The 19,732-nt window shown below is 39.3% G+C and overlaps 1 protein-coding gene across 19 annotated transcripts in view; it reads right to left on the bottom strand.

Moving 5' to 3' along the window:
• Positions 1-19,732, bottom strand: part of ZBTB20 (zinc finger and BTB domain containing 20) — a 476,987-nt gene that overhangs the window by 216,350 nt on the left and 240,905 nt on the right. The window contains exon 1 of one of the 19 annotated variants that reach the window (XM_050333933.1): positions 15,883-19,282. The exons of the other annotated variants lie outside the window; for them this stretch is intronic. The gene's annotated coding sequence lies outside the window, so the exon portion shown is untranslated. Of the gene's footprint in view, positions 1-15,882; positions 19,283-19,732 lie in introns of those variants that run through there. 19 annotated transcript variants of the gene reach the window in all.

A 19,732-nucleotide genomic window follows, 5' to 3' on the forward strand; every position in this document is an offset into this window, starting at 1 on the left:
GTAACACAGATGGATGTCCCTCATGCGTATAAAATCCTTATTTTATAAATGCAATATATAGATTACGCTTGTCTTAATGCAAGAAAGAAAAAGATCACTATTACACTACAAACACTTTGGTGTAAATTTTAAACAAAACATGGAAAGAAAAGCTGTGCAGCAGCTCAAAGCCAGGCAGATATCTGGAGCCCACACAACAGATCCTAGTATGAGGAACCACTTTCATCACAGATTCACAATTTCCACCTTCAGATGAATCAAACCTTTGCATCTATCTAACTTCTTTGGAAGGCTACTGTTACCATCGTGCCTGAGCTCCTCTCCACCCCTACTGCCTTCACGTCACTGCCCGTGGGAGGCAGAGCATGCTGCTTCCCCAGGGTCCTCTGGGAGAGCCGTGGCAAAGTAGAAGACAGCCCAGGGCTTAAGTGTTTCAGGCTGGTATGACGTTTAGTTTTCCTCTTAGGTGCATGCTACAAGTTTTGGTGGTTTTTTTTTTTTTTTTGTTTTTTTTTTTTTTTTTTTAGGGATACAGAACTGAAAGAAAGATGGCAACAAAAATCCTGCTCACTCCAGCGGGACAAAGCCTGAACTTACTAATGTCCTCCACTGATTTTCTCCACTTTTCTCGGTCCCCTTTTTCCCAACCAGTGATGTTGAACCTGATTATTTGCAAGTCATCACTTTTCTTTTTTTTTTTTTTTTTTCAGAATGGTAGCCAATTCTTAAACTGTCAAAACCAAAGTCATGACTGGAGGGACCTTCTCTCCACTGCGTCCTTTTGTTCCTTTTACTACAGGTAAAGGTGTCATTGGTAATATATTAAGTGATACTCTTTCTTTTGATTACATTGAAAACTATCCATAGTCTCTATCTCTTCTAGTAATCCCAACAAGGCTCCCCTCCATTTGTTTCTACAGAGAAGCAGGTATAACCTAGCTATCCCTATGTCTCCTCAAAAAATTAGTCATGATGTGAAGTGATTAAGAGATACCTTAACAACTAATAGAGCTCTTAAAATGGAGGTGCACAAAATTCTTAGGCATTTAATGAAATTTAGGTCAAAAAATATAAAACATGCATAAATAATAAATGTATTTGGTGCAATGGATGCTTTTTCCTATATATTTTGTATGTTACGAATTGAAAGAAATAAAAAAACATGAAGTAGATACAAATACATGCACACACAGAGAGAAAATTATGTGGCCCTTTCTAGCATGAAAAGGAAATTATTAAAAGTTGGATAAACAACAACGGAGGATATGACAGGGGCAGCTGGAGAACCACACTGGGGGACAGAACTTCTAAGTGAATCCACACAAAAAATGTCTCCCCTGACAATCCGTTGTTCTTCAAAGAGAATAATGATTCTAGAGATGAGTTTGCATTTGTCTTCGGATGTCACAATAAATGCTAAGAAAGCAGCTGAATGAGAGTTATTATTTCCTCTGAGCAACGAAGGATTTGGGTAGACTGTCAGAACACTAGCACCCGCAATCTGAGGGCAGATACAAAGCAACAGCAAGCTAGCAGGAAGCTCAGAATCTGTCCAGGGCCCTGGGAAAGGAAGATGAAAGAGGCCATGGGGCAAACTGGAGATCTAAGAAAGGTAGATCTAAGAACCACAACTGTAAGGCAGCTGTTAAATCATGAGGGAAACAGCAACATTGTTTGAGAAAGTGATCGCAGGAGGTATAATGTTTTCCAAGACCAACAGAACATAAATGCTTGAGAATTGGCGGAGAATGTGCTCCACAGAGGTCTATGCTACTTTGCTGGAATAACTCAGACAGTTTGGGGGTACTGGGGCTGCATCCAAGTCCTTACCCTATTCACATATGCGCTACTCTGAGCACAGCAGAAGGACTTGTAAGCCCTCAGTGCTCAAGAGTATCACAGCTATATTATGGACTATCTAATCCTCTCTCTCTAATTGAGCGTGCTGGGCAGAACATAAATCCAGCCCTACCTCTCAGTAACAAGATGCTTTTCCAACTGGCCTGATGGAGTACTTGGCCTGATGATGACTCTCACAGTCAGATGTGCAATCTACCCTCTGGCTCCCTGTTGGTTTGGACTCATTGCCTATATACTCTAATACCCAAGATTGCAAGAGATAAAAGAGAGATTCCTGTTTGACTGTATAAGACAATATGTTACAGACAATAGGTAAGCCATGTCCTTGTCACCTGCTGTTTGCAGAAACCGGCCCTTTCCACTGCACACTCTTGCCTGCAGTGCTCCTAGAAATCAACTGTAAGTGACATGAAATAATCTTTAAAGATACCGTATGGCAGCTGGAAAAACATCACAAATTGACCTAACAAAGTAGGGTACAACCTCCCACTTGGTCAGGCTGCTTTGGAGTGTCAGTGTCATAATGCTAAGGAACTTAGCACTATTTGCTATCTTCCATGGCACATATGAAGATCTTCATCTGAACTAAGTCTAAAATGGACTATGGTTTGTGTTACGAAAGCATAAAAATATTTTTTAAATCCACAGCCCTGCCCTCCGCCCCCATACCATTCTTTCAAAACATACACAGGAACATGTTTACAAGTTATAATCTTCCAGCTAGGCTTAGTTTCCTGTATATATTTCAAATGCAACATCTAAAGGACACACACATACAAAAAGCTAAAATGCAGGTGGGGTCTGCACAGAGCTGAGCTCCAAATTTTAGATGTGAACCACGTTATCTTCTTTTACCTTGGCTGTGGTCTTTTAGTTTTCCCCATTACAATTGGGTTATGAGACAAAGATCAGACTAAAGCTGAATGAGGGAGAATCACACTGGAGTGCTTCTTTTTCTGTATGTGAAGGTGCTCACAATTAAGGGGAACTTAGAATCACAGTTTAATTCGGCATTTTCAAAGCTGAGATTTATTCATTTCAAAGACTGAGCTAAGTCTGCAAATTTCAAAATGTCTAGCACACATCAAAACCAAGAAAACTGAGCAGTCACCAGAAGCGAGTCAAGTGCTTAAACTGTGACAAAGAAATAGCTGACATGGTATATTGGGTTTGCATGGCAAGGCTTTGGTAGCAAGAAGTCTGGAGGGGTAGCTTCTGTGAGAAGCTGGCAGAAGCTTTCCCTCTGTCCAACAGACCCAAGGCCAGTTGGCTCCAAGATGAACTCACCACTGGTCAAGGTTAAGCCCAGCAGTGACTGTCACAGCACCTCTGGGATAAAATATTTAAAAAGGGGGATAAGAAACTGCAGAACAGCCGCAGTAAAAAGGAGTTAAAATATGTGAAAGAAACAACTTTGCAGACACCAAGGTCAGTGGAGAAAGAGGGGGAGGAGGTGCTCCAGGCACTGCAGCCCGTGGTGAACACCATGGTGAAGCAGGAGGTTCCCCTGCAGCCCATGGAGGTCCATGGTGGAGCAGAGATCCCCCTGCAGCCCATGGAGGACAACATACCCATGCAAGTCAATGCCTGAAGGAGGCTATGTCCCCATGGGAAGTCCAGGCTAGAGCAGACTCCTCCTGGCAGGACCTGTGGCCCCATGGACAGAGAAGCCCATACTGGGGCAGTTTTGCTGGCAGAACTTGTGACACTGTGGGAGACTCACACTAGAGCAGTCTTTCCTGAAGGACTGCACCCCATGGAAGGGACCCATGCTGGAGCAGTTAGTGAAGAACTGTAGTTCTTGGGAATGACTCACATTGGAGAAGTTCATGGAGGGCTGTTTTCCTGTGGGAGGAACCCCATGCTGGAGCAGGGGAAGAGTGTGAGGAGTCCTCCTCTCCTGAGGAAGAAGGAGTGGCAGAGACACTCTGTGATGAACTAACTCCAGCCCACATTGCCCCTGAATCACTAGAGGAAGGATTTAGAGAAAATCAGGAGTGAAGCGAAACTCAAGAAGAAAGGAGGGGTTAGGGGAAGGTGCTTTTAAGATTTGGTTTTATTTCTCATTATCCTACTTTGATTTGATTGGTAATAAATTACAATAATTTTCACCAAGTCAAGTCTGTTTTGCCCATGATGATAATTGGTGAGTGTCCCTGTCGCTGTCCTTATCTCGACTCGTGAGCCTTTTGCAACATTTTCTCTCCCCTGTCCAGCTGAGGAGTATCAGAGTGCTCTGATGGGACCCTAGAGACGAGTCAGGGTCAGCCCATCACACATGGAACTGAGATTTTCCCGATTTCACTCTCACAGTGCTGTGCTAAACCATTTCACTTCAACCTCAGTTTAATTTAGGAAAAAACTACTGAAAACTCCTATGCTCAGAATGAGCACATATTAATCTTTTGTTCTGAGTAATAAGGTGCAAAGAAATGAAGTCCTGGCAGGATACTAATTTCTGATGTTGTCAATTAAAAAACTTCTCCTGGTGTTTTGAATGGAAAAATCTCCCAGAAAGTGTTTTTATCAAAGCACCCAGTTCCAAGTCCTGGATTATTAGGTTAAGCTCCGTCAGCAGAGAGACCAATATAAATGCTTTTCATACCATCTGCCTTGATGTTTTGACAAAAAAATAAAGAAGACGACAAAATATGTAAGTCCAAAATACTCTGATTTTAACCTGTTTCCCTTTAATACAAAGCTCAGAAATTCAGGTCCTAAAAATATAAAATGAAAAACACGTGATTACTTTTTTCTTTTTATCTTTCCTCAAAACCTTACAGAACATCCAAAATCACCCAGCGTTCCCAGGACCTGATTTCTTTTATATTTTAAAATCAGAAAAGCAGCTTTAAGTAAGTATAAGCACTAGCAAATAATTTTCTTCACTTCCTTTTGCTGTTCTGAAAAGACCTCGTTACAGTGTGTTATTTTACCTGGTGTTTATTAGGAGGCTCTACACAATTACGAAGGTTTTGATTTCCCTGTTTAAAAACAAATTAGGGTGGTGTGCAGGGCCTTGCAATATTAGGCGGCAACTCCAACAGCTAATGATGGAGGACAGTGCCTCAGTGAAGGTGTTAGCAATCCATCTGGCCAATTAAAGTGTAATTTAGGCAGAGCCCAATACTATTTCTCAATTATGGTGGCTCTGACATCAAGAGTTGAGAAGCAGTGAGATTTGGTGTGAAACAATAAAGTAATCCCATACAGAGAAAAATCAGGGAAGAGCTACTATAATCCCACAGCAGAGAAGAAAGGGAAAACACTAACAACCAGAGATGTACCTTGACTTATCAACAAGAAAAAAGGCTGGACTTTAAAGAAAACAAAACAGTTCAGCCATGAAAAAGATACTGATAAAGTCTGTCTTCCTACAGGTTTGCAATCAGAGTCTGTGAGTGCTACACAATACAAGTACAATTGTCATTGGTCTCCTCTCCCACAACAAAGATAACGTTCTTGGTGAGCAAAAGACAGCATGTGCTGTGACTCTGCTGGAGCAAAGCCTGTGCTGGCCAGCCAACTGTCCTCCGTTGAAAATGCTTAGCTGATAAGTTCTGCTTGTCTTTCCCTCAGCAGGGGCACTAATTTGAGTTTTTCTCCTCTCCTTAGATACCCGTTCTGTAGAAGACGAATCATCTTTTCAGTTCTTTCAGACTTGGCTGAAAGAGATCGGCACACTCAGCAGCTACGTATGGGTGTGACAGATGGGCACAGGGACAGGCAGTCCCATAAACTTAGATGAGATAACTTGGCAACAAGTACTCCAGAAATCTGAGGTGTTTAAAATCTGGAAGTGGATCCAAACTTCAGCTTTAACCATGCCCAAGGTAGAGAGAGACAAAGGCCTTGTTCTGTTTTCTTCCTTCCCATTTGGATCTCTGTGAGGTCTAACCCTGCATTGTTTTCTCTTGTGGGTTATTTCTCATGACTGCAGAAGCAGGCCAGCAGGATTTCCCATTGCTTAATGTGGACATGGATACCACACAGGACTACAAGTATTTCCTTTCTTATCACACACTATTTTAAAACTTTTTTCCTTTTTTTTTCTTTCTTGTCTTGCACTTCAAAGGCACCTAATTTGAACTCAGAAGTCAATAATAGCACTTCTTCCTGTCCTTTCCCACCTGAGAGACTTCTTCTGATCCCCCTTTTAGGAGCCTAGTGTATCCCTTTCTTCCCATAGCCAGTCTCCCACATCAGTTTCTACTCATTTCTCTCATCTTCCAACCATGACAGAAGAAGGAGTTAAAAAAAAATCTCATGGTGCTTTCTGGCCAGTACCTTCTTAAGTATGTCACCCCTCCCCACGCACGCAGGAGTTGCACTGCCCTCTCTCTGGATGGTTCCACATATCTGTTCTCTGAAGTTACAGAGATGGGAATGATTTTCCTCAACATGAAATGCTGTATAAAGAGTGTGGGTGGGAAATATGCAGTGTAATGGAACTGAAACCCCATAAGGGAAATCAACGCAGGCAGCTGCTGATACACTATTTACTTGGATAAATCATCCATTTTTCTCTCGGGCCAGATGACTCGAGGTATCACCTACCCAGGATGGCAAGTGCAAATATAAATAATAAATAAAACTAACTGAGGAAGAATTCTCACTGTAATGGGTTTTGTGGAGAACTAAGTTTCAGTTAAACTTAATCCTTGCTGTCTTCTGTGTCTCCAGCAGCAGAAACATCTGGTCGGTTTTAGATTCCCCTTGGATTCCCAACTTCAAAGGGAGTTATAAAGAATAACAAATACATGTACTGGCACTGAAAAAAAAAATTAGAGCAGCAGGAGAGAATGGTAAAATTGTCCTTATTTGACTGCTAGTGACAGGCGCCACAGGCAGAACTGTGAGAAAAAATCTTAACGGCTCAGGCAAATAAGCTTTTTTTTTTTTTTTAAATGACTGGCTCTCTCTACTAATGACGCAGAAAATCTATGGGATCTGCCCCATAATGGCAAGAAGCACATGTGCCAAGGAATATGCACGCAAGGGTATGCAGAAAATAGATTTCAAATCAGATATGTACTAAATAATAGGCAGGAAAACAGGAACTAAGTTTTGTTCCCAGCCTTTTCACTGATAGTGCCCTGTGTATATTGCTGGCTAAAAAATGCAGGTCCAAGTTTTGGCTCTTTAAAGTCTGTAGGATATTGTAAAGTATGGTTAAAAACAATGACTGTCATATGTGCTTTTCAAATCCTATTTTAAAACCTCCAGAAACAGGGGTAGGTAAGCAAACACAGTAACAGATGTCTGCAGCTCTCTGTCTTTCCTTTACTCTCTGGTGGCTAGAAAGTGAATGCTATGTTCCTTTTATGAATGCAGCACTACCAGCAACAACTTCTGACATGCTTCTGCCCTTGTGTGCAGTGAACAGAAACATCTAGCTTCACTCTGATCTTCTGAATCAGTGCACACGTGAAATAATCACACCCCATTCCCCACTTCAACTATGTAGCATCGGGAACTCCTTTTTCCATTTTTTTTTGTTCCTTACATTTTACCATTTCTGTCATAGGGTTAATAAAATAAATGTAATGTGAAAGATGTGTGAGAATTCAGAAACCTGTGTGAAGCCTCCTATCTGCCAAACAAAAACTCATGTTGTACAAAGATTAAATCTTATATGAACACTAAAGTTACCCTCTTCCATCAAAACTACAGACTCCTAAAACCCTGGCATCATGCAATGCAAGTATACAAGATGGATGCCAGAGAGGAAAATTACAGAATAGGTTTTTGCAAATAGTATTAAAACCACAGCCATCCTTCTTTCACCTCCCCTTACAGAGAGTCCATAGAATATAAGTTTTGAAAGCAGTCATCAAATAAATTCCAACGATTCCTGAATCTTACAGAGTGATCAATTTGTGTATATTTGATGGACAAGAAAAGCTATATTTGGCACATAAATTATTTGTTGGAAATAATTAATTCAGTTCTGTTGCTAGAGCTGCAACCATGACTTTTTTAATGACCTTATTTTACCTTGCTATGTTATGAGGTAAGCAGCTTCCCATTGTTTCATCTTTAAAGATATTTCAGGATTTCTTAAATGCTCCACATAACAGCAAAATCACATCAAGATTTTCCCATAAATACAGCAATCTAATATTTATATACAATTTTAAATTGTAAAAATCCTAAGTGCTTGTACAATGTAATGATCAAAGGACTTCTGCACTTCTGCAATAGGCTTCATACTGAAGGACCTTATTCCCAATTTTATTTCTCACTGAGTATTAAAAAAACTGTAAGTGAAGATGCTTTACAAACTGTTATAGAAATAGGAATTAAAGAATATACTGTGAAACTTATCATACCTGAGACAGAAATCAGCAACTTCTGAACCCCACTTCATATCTCTATTAAACAGTGGAAAAGGGAGTAAAAAATTAACCTGGATGACAGAGAGGCAGGATGAGCCAATTCTATGTATGGTGTACTGCTAATGGCTTTGTGGGAGCCAGTGGGACAAACTAATTTCTTTTGCCCAGGAACTACCACTCAAAGCAATGCTATGTGCAACAGGATATCTAGAGACAGCAGACTGTCAAGACCAAGCTAACAACTTTGGAAGAGCTACAATCCATGACATACTGAAGCCAAATTAACTTTTGGGAAAGTCTCTGACTTCTTGACCTGAAGACCTTTGATTCTTGAAATGGAGCCTGCCTTCTTAGTAGGGTTTTATTCCCTGTGTTGCCAAATTCCTCCTGTTAGGAAGCCTTTTGGATTAATGTTTACAATCTTGATTTGCTTTCAAAATGGCCCATTTATTTCTAGAGACAGTAAGAGAAGCTAAGAAAAAGACCAGGAAATCTCAGGGTTCCCCAAACTCATACTCCAAGAGGGGATTTGACTCTAACACTTGATACAAAGTTAAAATCAAATGTTTTCTGACTTCTGTATTTGCAGTCAGGCTTTTTGCCAGTGTTGATTTGGGGCTGCAGGTAGCACAGGCTGCAATAGCTTGAACAAGAACCATGGGTTCTGAGTGCATCCAACAGTTTAAATGGAGAATTTCCAGTATGAACTTGATCCCCAGCCTGCTAAAGCCAAAGAGGGAACTCAGATGAGGCTCAATACATGTTCCAAGGGAACTTCATCTGTTTTCTACAAGAAATACTATATAAAGGAAACACAGTCAAAAACCATACCTCCTGTCCGTACTCCTGAATCTCCACTCCTATACCCTGCAGAAATGACCTTGACTTTCTGAAGACAGACTGGAAAGTGAACATCAGGTTCAGTGAAGGCCTAGTGAGATGTGTCAGCATTCCCTTATTACAAATAGTGAGGGAAAGGAAAGGTACTGAATGAGGAGAGGCAGAATAGCTTCCTCTTTACATTTATGATACATTTTTAGTGATACAAATCTTTCCAGTTTAAATTGTATCTCTGAGTCTGACGTGGTATTTATTAAAAGCAATAGCAGAACAAAAGGGACATACATCAATCCTGCGACATCAGCTAACAAACACTTCAGTTACATCCCAATATTTCTCCAAACACCTTTCCAAATGTTTCTTTACATCCTGTTTATAGCTCATTACATTCTCCTGTGACCAGAGCTGGTAGACCAGATCCTGCATGGTCTAATAGTTTCTCAAGTAGCTTTCCTGTCCTCTTACATATCTGTAGGCATTTGGGCACAATGCAGTAATTGAATATAACCATTATAAAGGCAGTTCAATTCCTGGCCAACCCTCAGCATGCACATATACATTTGCAAAGCATTAATGGCATGGTAAGCTAAAAACAACCATCCCAATAATACTAAGCCAGCTAGGCAAGATCTACAGATGCTTTCTGTTTGCTTGGGATATTTTACTGCTTATATTATTATCTTTTTGATGTGCATTGCTCCGCTAGCATGCAGGAAATATTGTGAGCGTGTCCAAAACATAAACTATTCTATTTATTTATTTATTTAGCTCTGAGGTGGGGAAGATTTTATTGTTACACTTTTTTAAGGCCTAAATACATCAATACCTCAGCTCTTCATGTCCAAGACCAGTGCAAAGGTATTATTCAGATTAAGTCAGCCTTCTTAAGACTAAATTCAGTTTATATTGATATAGTAGGATACATGCTTAGTCACGTAAAAAAATTCCGATGGATAGAGGAGAAAGCTGTTGGACAAAGCATATCTTCCCACCTTTCATGTCACAGGCCTGGTTAGTGAGAACTACTGAACCAACAACACTATTGTCCAAATATATATTTATTTAAAAGCAGCTTTTCTGTATCACAAAATATCCCTTTCCTGGTTTGAACAACAGAAATAAAAGGTTAAGTGGTCTAATGAATGGAAAAAATTTTCAGATTGTATTATTTTGTCATCTCCTGTTTACCTCTGATGGGACTGAACACTCCAAAGTTTGCAGAGCTGAATTCTCCCTGAATGGGTGATCAGATTGATCTATCTCTAACTTACAAAACTTGCAGTGCTGATATTCTCAAGGACTATGACAGATATGATAGACTATGACAGATACAATGTTGTATCTATTCAAACTCAAGGATGACAGATCTAAATAACCAAAGTGTCAATGAGTGGGTTAAGTATCTCAGTCCTTGTTCAAAAAGTAAGGATCACTGTTGAGAGAAGGTCAGATGCTTTACATTTTCCAGCAATAGAGCAATTCTTAACTATGTTCTTTGTTTTTAATCTTCACCCTTGCCCTCCTTGTCCAAAATACCCCCCTTACGTTTTTCCTTTGTAGTGCTCTCACTGAAACAGATTTAGGCCACTCCTGAAGAATTTAAACTTAGCCAAAACCATAAGCTAAAGTAAAATGCCTCCGAGGCATAAACCACATTGTGGCCCTTGACAAGACTGCTGCCAGAAGAATTTTACTGTTTAAGTATACAGATTCTACATGAGAAAGAAAAAGAGATAATGTGTTAAGGGTGTTATAAGGACAAGGAGAGACTCAAAGCAATAAACCGAATGTGCTCTTCTAGGGGAAGTTCCCTCTTAAATCAAATCTAAGAAGTAAAAAATAAAAGTGAATGCACTCATATTAACTGCATAGTCTTTACACTCACACTATCAATTTTTTTCAACTGTTTGCTCATTTTGCAAGCAATTGAACCAAGAGAGGCACCCAGAATTTGGAAGGGTCGATTCATGACTAGCCCACAAAGAAGGAAGACAGAAGAGCTGAAATGATGTCAAAGGTTTCTCAATTTGCTGAGCAGAAACACAGAATTCCCAGGGGAGATCTACTTACAGTTGCTAAGACTGACTCTGATCAACTGTTACAGAGACAGAAAGTTCCATTATAACATCAACACAACAGGACTTCAGCATAGTCTCAGGGTCATAGAATCATAGAATCATTAAGGTTGGAAAAGATCTCCAGGATTATTGAGTCCAACCTTTGACTGTACACCACCTTGTCAACTAAACCATAGCACTAAGAGCCATGGCCAACCATTTCTTGAACACCTCCAGGGATGGTGACTCCACCACCTCCCTGGTTAGCCTGTTCTAATGCTTCACCACCCTTACAGCGAAGAAATTATTCCTGATGTCCAAACTGAACTGCCCCAGGCACAGCTTGAGGCCATTTCCCCTTGTCCTGTCAGGTCCTCACACATTTTAAAATTTTTGTCGATTCAACAGATTCAGTAGTGACGAAGCACTCCTTTAAGCACAACCTAAAAGAGCCCAAACACAATCCTATATTCTTGCTTTACAGGATAGCTAGACTTTGAAATTTGCTTTTGTTTCACAGTTGAATTAAACACTGCATTGCAAAGTTACCCATGAAACAAAAATAAAAAATCATTTCAATCAATTGAATGCTGTTTTGACAAAATAATTTTGTTTTGATTGCTAGTTTCAGGTTTGATTTAAATTTTATATTAGAATATAAAATACATTTTCAAAATAAAAGTTTGAAACAAATGCATTTCTGTTCCACAAACACCAAAAAGCTTTATATGGAAATATGAATGATGAAAGTAAATAAGAGTCCTGGAAATATTTTCTTTTTAATGAACCAGTATTTTTTTAGGGCTTCTAGTCCTGACCTTCAGTACACTTTAGTGAGCCTCAGAAGAAGCTTGTAATACCTCTGCCATACTATCAATATATCAGTGACAATCTAATTATTATTAATAACCCACCTGTTATGCTGTTCTTGTCCAAAAACTGGTGAAGCTAAGAGGCTTTTTCAGACAGTCAGTTATGTAACAACTAACACACATCTCGTTGGGTCTAGTACCATTAATTACTACTGCCATTTGGGCAAGTATCAAAACCAGTTTTGAGCAGGATAAAGCAGCAGACTGAAACTCACAGAAGAAGAATGTGGCGTGAGGAGAAGTGAGGGGAATGCTAGTTGTTTCTGCTCTGTCCTTTAACCTTAAACTTAACTCATAGAAAAATGTAAGAGCAGTTGTGATTAATAAGATATTTAACATTAAAATTCCTTTTTCTTTAACCATTTGCTTCATCTACTAAGAAGGCTCTTGATCACTGCTCATGCATTTCCAAATTACTAAAACATGAAATACCATGAAGTTATGTGAAGCTTGACTGAAGCTATGAGAGAGAAATCCTGGCCTAAACAGGGAAGAACTGAAGGATTTCACCTAGATCAGGTAGCAGCAGGGGTGCCGACACCTGAAACTTTATTTAGGAAGATTATAAGGAGAGTTGAAGTACAGCTCATCCTTTAAGCATGACACTCATCATTGAGATGCTTATAAGACGTGTTCATCTTCCATGCCATTTGATGGAGGGTTTTTTGTAATATGATCAGAATCTCAGTAAGAACCAAATAATTTTTGTTTCTTATACAGCAAATTTCTGAATGCAGTGCTTGGAACAGAAGTCCAAGAATTCAAACAGCCATACTACTTAGTTCCACATGAAAGTGCATTCTAACAGGAACTTGAACTGACCTACCAGAACATCAGATGCCACGATTCACAAGGCTGAGATGGGCAAAGTCTTGGGGAAAACTGTCGGAATTACCTGACCTGTGGGGTTTTTTTTAACCATTAGATTTGGGGACAGGTATTTGGGAAGAGATTGAGTAGCTAAAATAAAAGGAGTTTAGATTGCATATCCCTACCAATAGGTTACTAACATGAGAGAAACACAAAGGTTTGTTCAAAAGCCTGAACTACAATTACCTCTACCAGAGCTTTTCCTGCTGCACACTGAGCAGACTGTTGAATTTGTGTTCTGCATACTGGAGCCATGTGCTGACACTTTGCACAATCTGAAAGGAGTTGAAAACTCTCTCCTTCACCTTGTGTGTGCCTTCATCTAAGGTTGTCTGTAACCCTTTCTAACAGTAAGATTTCACAGCCCAACTGTCTGAGGAAGATGACTGAATCCCTCACCCTTCACAAAATTAAAATACAGATTTAGAGATCAGAGAAAACAGAAAATACCCAAAGGCATGTCCATGCCTCAGCATTCTCATCACTAGCAGTCAATGGTCCTCAGGCTTAGATTCACATCAGACAAAAAGTTTCCCTTTCCTAAACACAGTGCTTCTTCTGAATGGGAAACTTTCAATCCTTCTACCACCAGCTTCCCTCTCCCTTAGCTGGTCTTTTTAAAAACAAACAAATGAGAACCATCCCCCACCCCAACTCTGCTAAGCATTTGTCCACTCTCCTCTCTTAATTTTCCTTGGTTTCCTCCCAGAGTTTGTATTTTTTAAGCCCATGTAGTAATACCTGCTCTCTCTGTTCTTTTTTTTTTTTTTTTTCCTTCCCTTTTCCTTCTGTTTGCTTAAAGCTCCAGTCCCTAAAAGCAAATTTGGAGAAAACTGGCTTTCTCTAGTTATCCCATTGTTCTTCTCATGCAAGATCTATTTCAGATGTTTCTATTTCAAATATTTAATGACAGACCTATTCATACAAAGACATGCCAACACCACTCCCCTGTCTCTTTGGCATGATGCAGAGCACAGAAAAAGATTGTCACAAGATACAAGGACTCTGTTAGTCAATAAAATCAAGTTCTAACTTATAAACAGTACACAGTAGATTCCATACATCGACATGCTTCCCAGAAGCAAAAGCCTGAGAAAAAGCAGTTTCAAGGGAGACCCCATGGGACAGGCCCATCCATTTAGCACTACCACAATGGACCTTGGCTGACTTCCCTTCCAACAGGACCTGTAGGGAAGCCAAAGACTGTATTGAGCCTTGGAGAGTTAACTTCCTTTTGGGGTCTTGTCTTCATTGCAACGTTGTTTGTAAGTACAATGCTAATGTTACCCCCAGCATGATTCCCACCCACAACAGAAGCCTCTTGCTCAAACTAAGTGCTATTTTAACTTGACTCTGGCCTAAAAACAGATTAGAAGTGGCAACCCACGTGTTATGGTTACTAGTGTCAGTAACACAGTGGGAACTCATCAGTTCTCTGGTTACAGGTTTAAAGTGCCAATCTAAGATCCTGTCTTGTAACTGGAGTCTAGACTAAAAACACAAAACGCTTATACCCACTTATCTACAATAAGCTCAAGCAGGTAGCAGGCGATGGTCTAACATTAACAATCTGCTTCTCCTCTCCTCAGTCTCTGCAGTACATTGCTGACAAATAAATACTCCAAATTTGCAGAAGAAACCACATGTGCACAAATCAATTTAGGACAGAGAACCCTTGCAAACATCAGCCTGTAACACTACTGTAACAAATGGATTCAATGCATGTAAAACAATACCAGTTTTAAGCATTTTAACCCACTACCTCTGCCTGCCCAGGCTGTCGTTTGGAATGAGGAGGGCTTTTCTCAAGTACCTTGGAGTCACCATCTGTGAAAGAGAGCACAGCTGCACCAATAATCAATGTGAACACAGATTCTGGCTTTGTGAATTGCAGATCTTATCTATATAGTCAAAAGTATTTTAAGGCCCATGTGGCATGTGAGAGCAAGCCAGGGTGTCCATACAGTCAGTTGCTGTTTGGCAAATCCAACCTCTCGCATATTGAGCGTTACCTACATAATCCTTCTCTTCACTCTAATAAATCGGCATGAGATGAGCAAATTTGACTACAGGCAACTAATACAAACTACCACAAAAGGGGCCATATTGTCATCTAAACATCTCATGCTCTACTTTATTTACAGTCTCCAGGGCTGTAATCCCAGCTGGCAGTTTTAATTAGTAGTGAATGTACTTTCACAACAAATTGAACCTTCTCCTTCTTGGGCATCAGGGATTCCTTCCACAGACGACTGTGGATTATGAAGAGACAAATTTTGGGGATGTTGGGCAGGCAGTTTTCTTCTATCACATATCTGAAAAACTAGCATCACTCCCTGGCTCACAAGAAGACTTGGCAGGAAGTCAGACTATGACTATCCAGAAGACTCTTCCCTCAGCGTCAGAGTAGTAAGATACATCACGGAAACTTGTAACAAAGCATAAATAATTCTATATAGAAGTCAATACAAAATTGTGGACTACAAGGCCAGCTGCAGGGGCTGTTTTTTGCTTATGAGTTTAAAGCCAAAACATGAATAACATGGCAAGCATCATCAGAGAACGTAAATATCTACTCTTTTGCTGTTATTGCTAGCTTTGCCCATTCTGTAGCCATTAGTAAATGCCTTACTACAAAACTGCAAGTGCAGCAGGGTTTTAACAGCTTTTTTCCTCTAGCTGCTCTGGGATTTTTCCTTTCTTGGCTGTAACCAGTTGCAACCAGTTGTGAATAAGTTGTTATCCCTCTATGCAACTCACAGCAACTAAAAGAAACCAGTGTCATTATGCAAGTTTCAAAAAAAAAGTTTTGTTTTATGGTTAATTATCCATGGTCTATTTACAAAATAAATCAACCCATTGTGCACCACCAGGATTTGTGGCCTCATTTGAACTTTGCTTTTCATTAATCACTTTAAAAATAAAAGCTAACTAGTCTTTTTTTTTTTTTTTTCCTTTTTGGTTTATTACTTGCATCTGGGTATAAATTGTAAAAATGGGGAGAGAACAAAGTATGGATTATTAACTCTCAGTTTCATGACTTACATGATCTCAGTCTTGTCTTTCTCCATGTGCCTAAACAGATGCACAGTCCAAAAATTCCAACATTCTGTAAGAAATGTAATCACAGGAAGATTGAAATATTTTTTAAACTCAAACTTTGAGTTATTAAAAAAAAAAAGGCAAAGAGCTTGCCTTAAGAAACAAAAAGGTGGGCAAGCATTTACAAACATATTTAAGCTACTAGAGGAGGCCAGTAAAATTACTCATGTAGATATCTAAGTAATACACAAATGTTTGTGAGCTCTGAGTGCAAGGCTGTTTTGTTTAAAGAAAACCTACTTGCAGGCAGTCTGGAGAAGGCAGAAAATGGATATCTGATTTCTTTAGAGTGCTTACAATTTATACAAGAAACCAGAAATATTTTTTCTGAAAATGTTTTAATTATATAAGAAGTTTAGATCTTGTCCCTATGTGATGACAGAGAACTACTGAATTTCTGAAAACTAGCCAATGGAGAGGCAGACGAAGGACATTTTTAGCTGCTCTGTTAAAAAACCTAAGTGTATTAACACTTTTTTCACTTTGATAGGGAATAAAATACATATTTGCATAAAACTGAAATTCTCCTCAGCTTCAACTAAGAAAGCTGAACAATTTATTTATGTCCACTATGGACTCTTCAAGTAAAACTATAAAAAGTAAGAAAGGTTCATAAACAAACATGATAAAAGCATATAAAATGACAGGATATAAAAATGTCAAACCCCCTCCCTTTTTTTTTTTTTTTTCATTTACCAGTCACTCTTAAGTGTCCTTTGCCTTTACTGTGACAAACAGAAAGTCACAGCACTCCACTGAATCCTTAATGAAATGCTTTAGAAAAAGCTGTGCTGTCTGTAGGTCAAAAAATGTGGTTTTGCTGCACTCAAAACTACAACTTCTTATTTCAAAACTCCTGAGCTGGATGCAAGTATAAAGAGACTGAACATAACCAACAGGTATATTTTAAAAACTGAGATAAAGAGTTGAAGCTAAGAAATTAGATCATTAATACTACATATCATTACTAATAGGAGCTCAGGAAGGTAATTTTTGCTTGCCTGTTGGTGTGAAAAAGAATCGTAGAGATTTGAAAAGTTAAAAAAACCCACTGCCTCCTCCTCCATTTTGCAGATGGCTGAGATGCTTTAACTTTCATTTCCAAAAGTAAATTAGCTCCTACTTAAATGAAAGGAAAAATTAAAAGCTGCCTCCACCTGACTGCAAAGCACAGCGGCCAGGCTGGGAGAGGAATGGATAGGCCTTCAAAGAAAATAAAAGCCTTTTTAAGCGACTCCTAATATGAACGCCTGCCCTTGCAGCAGCAAGCTGTGGCCCTACAGCCGCTTTCCATTATAAATGCTAAATTGGGAAATGTTTAACATTCTTTGTTTAATCTTTGCAGCATAAAGAAAAAACAGCTGATTCTCAGAAACATGACAGCCCGAGCAACCATTAGTGATCTGCCTCTCCCTTCCTCAAAGCAGAACAGGCCATTTCCAGCCTCAGTGGTGACTGACACTTTATAATCAGAAATGTATATTTAGATGTATCCTAGAAGACGAGATTGAAACTTTGCCATTTTTTTTTTTTTTGTTCCAGTCATGTAATGGGCCTAAGGCAACCAGGATATTTAATAAAAACTGTGAGCAGAAAAAGAGTTTAAGAAACATATGCAGTGGAAACTGTGGGCAAAGGTGGTTTCAGATTCTTTCTGCATTGTTTTCTGTCAATATATTTCCACAGTCTTTCCACAAAGAAAACATTATTATTTATTTTGATTTAAAACATTATCAATTGAGTGTATTTTTCTCTTGTTCACAGCACAGTCCATCTATTCTGCTGCAACCAGTCACACATAAATCAGCACAAACTCGTGAGCAAGCAACCTTCTCTGCTGCTTAGACAAGCAAACTTTCCTTGTATCTTGTCTCTGCAAGAACTTCCCTAAAGGGGTGAGTTTCATCATGCATCCTAAAAGTCAAACTAGTTAGAGGCTTCTTCAGTTGAAATTATGAAATAATACCCCAAATTGACTCCCCACAGAAACTGAACTAACTGAAATAGTTAGGTTTTTTACAAGATTTTGCCCTGGAGCACACTTTCCGGATCATCAAGTCTAGTTCATTGCTCTCTTCTGCTACAGATATTAAAGGTCACATCCTAAAGAGTTGTTTTTAAGGCTCTGCATCAACAAGGTGAAGAAAGCTTATCCATCCTTCCCACCCCAGCCACCAGCATTCAGCAGCAATGAGACCAGACATCCAGGAAACCCCAAAGGGGTTCTGGCAGGTGGCACGGTACATCCTCTCATGGGGCTCACACTGATGAAGGCACTCAGTTCAGAGTCCTCGCTACATTTAGTGACAACAGGAAAACATTAACCACTGTACAGAAGAAGCAGTAAAGGACATCGAGGTGTTGACCCTGCTCTGAGCACTGCACACATCCCGACAACTCCTCTACACCACTGGACTTCAGTGATCCTTCCCTGCAAGTGTCATGGCCCACTTGCAGGCATCAGGTTTAACAGCAATGGCAAGAATATAGAGGTTCTCTAATGGGAGAAATGAACCATCTGCTTTGTTTACTGTGAACATGGAAGATAAGAACTTCGAAAAGGAGGACTGCAGGAACATTCAGTGCAGCTAGGCCCGATACTTTTGTTACAACTATTTGAAAAATATTGCTTTTTACATCATTTTCTAGGGACTTCCGCAAGGCAAAAAGACCAGTGAAACTACTGAAGGCAGTAGCAATGAATTACTGATAGTGAAGGACACAAAATTGTCATAAACTTCAACCAAAGTGTGAGAGTTGCAAAAAATGACTGTTCTGAGGAAGGGAGGGAGGGAGGAAACCTTGCAGAATAATTGCTAGATAAAAAGCCTACCGTAGCTAATTCAGCACATTGCTGGTTTCAGAAAAATCATTTAGCTAGCTATTTTTCAAATATACCCCAAGTGTGTGTCAGGGAAGAAAAATAATGAAATTTTAAAATAAAAATTAATGTAGAGCTGCTTTCATTTTTGTTGTTGTTTTTAAATCTTTAGTGTTCATATTTAACCTTTTCTCTAAAAAAACAAACTTGAATTTAAAAAAACTAAGGCATAGATCTCCATAGAGGCAGGACTCAAACAGCTTATGTTTAAAAATAAAATAGCAGTCTTTTTAAGTTGTGAAGTCATTAAAACTGAATATTAACATCTCATTTCGGAAACTGTTCAAACCATCCCTTTTGCCTATTTTGCCTATGAATTTAGGGAGACAGAAGTTTCACAGGTTGCATGTCTAGCATCTGGTCAAGTCAAATCACCCTCTCCTCCATAAATTAAAATTAGATTTCCATTCTGCAGAAAACACAAAATTCCCTCATTCTGGTTGCTGTTCAACCGTGTATATATAACTGGAGTTTGGCAGCAGGCATTTATAAGGTTTTTTATCTTGTTTAATTAGTAAATACTCAGAAAATAATTAAAGGTTTGTTTGACCATTAAGGAAGGCTAGTGCCTTGCTAGTAGTCCACCTAAACATACAAAGCAAAGCTGGGGACTGAAGACTGGAAGTTAGTAGTAACCTAGTGACATGCAAAGAAACGTCAGGGTAACTGAAAAGCATGCAGACACCTTTAGGAGAGAAATTTGCTTCTCTACCATTAAAAGTTATCGGGTTTTGTACTGCTATTCCAAATAAGTCTCCCATTGCAATCAGTGCAGACAAAAAACTTACAGACTAAGACTCTGAGAAGACAGGCAGAAAGTAATTTTCATTCAAAGACAAATGATCACTCTTTTGATTAAGTTAAACACCGGACTCATTATTGATCATGTTCTTTGTAAAGTTACACTGTCTA

Source organism: Myiozetetes cayanensis, unplaced genomic scaffold (genome assembly GCF_022539395.1).
Source record: "Myiozetetes cayanensis isolate MyiCay16 unplaced genomic scaffold, myiCay2020 scf5-8, whole genome shotgun sequence".
In the NCBI taxonomy this organism is placed as follows: domain Eukaryota; kingdom Metazoa; phylum Chordata; class Aves; order Passeriformes; family Tyrannidae; genus Myiozetetes; species Myiozetetes cayanensis.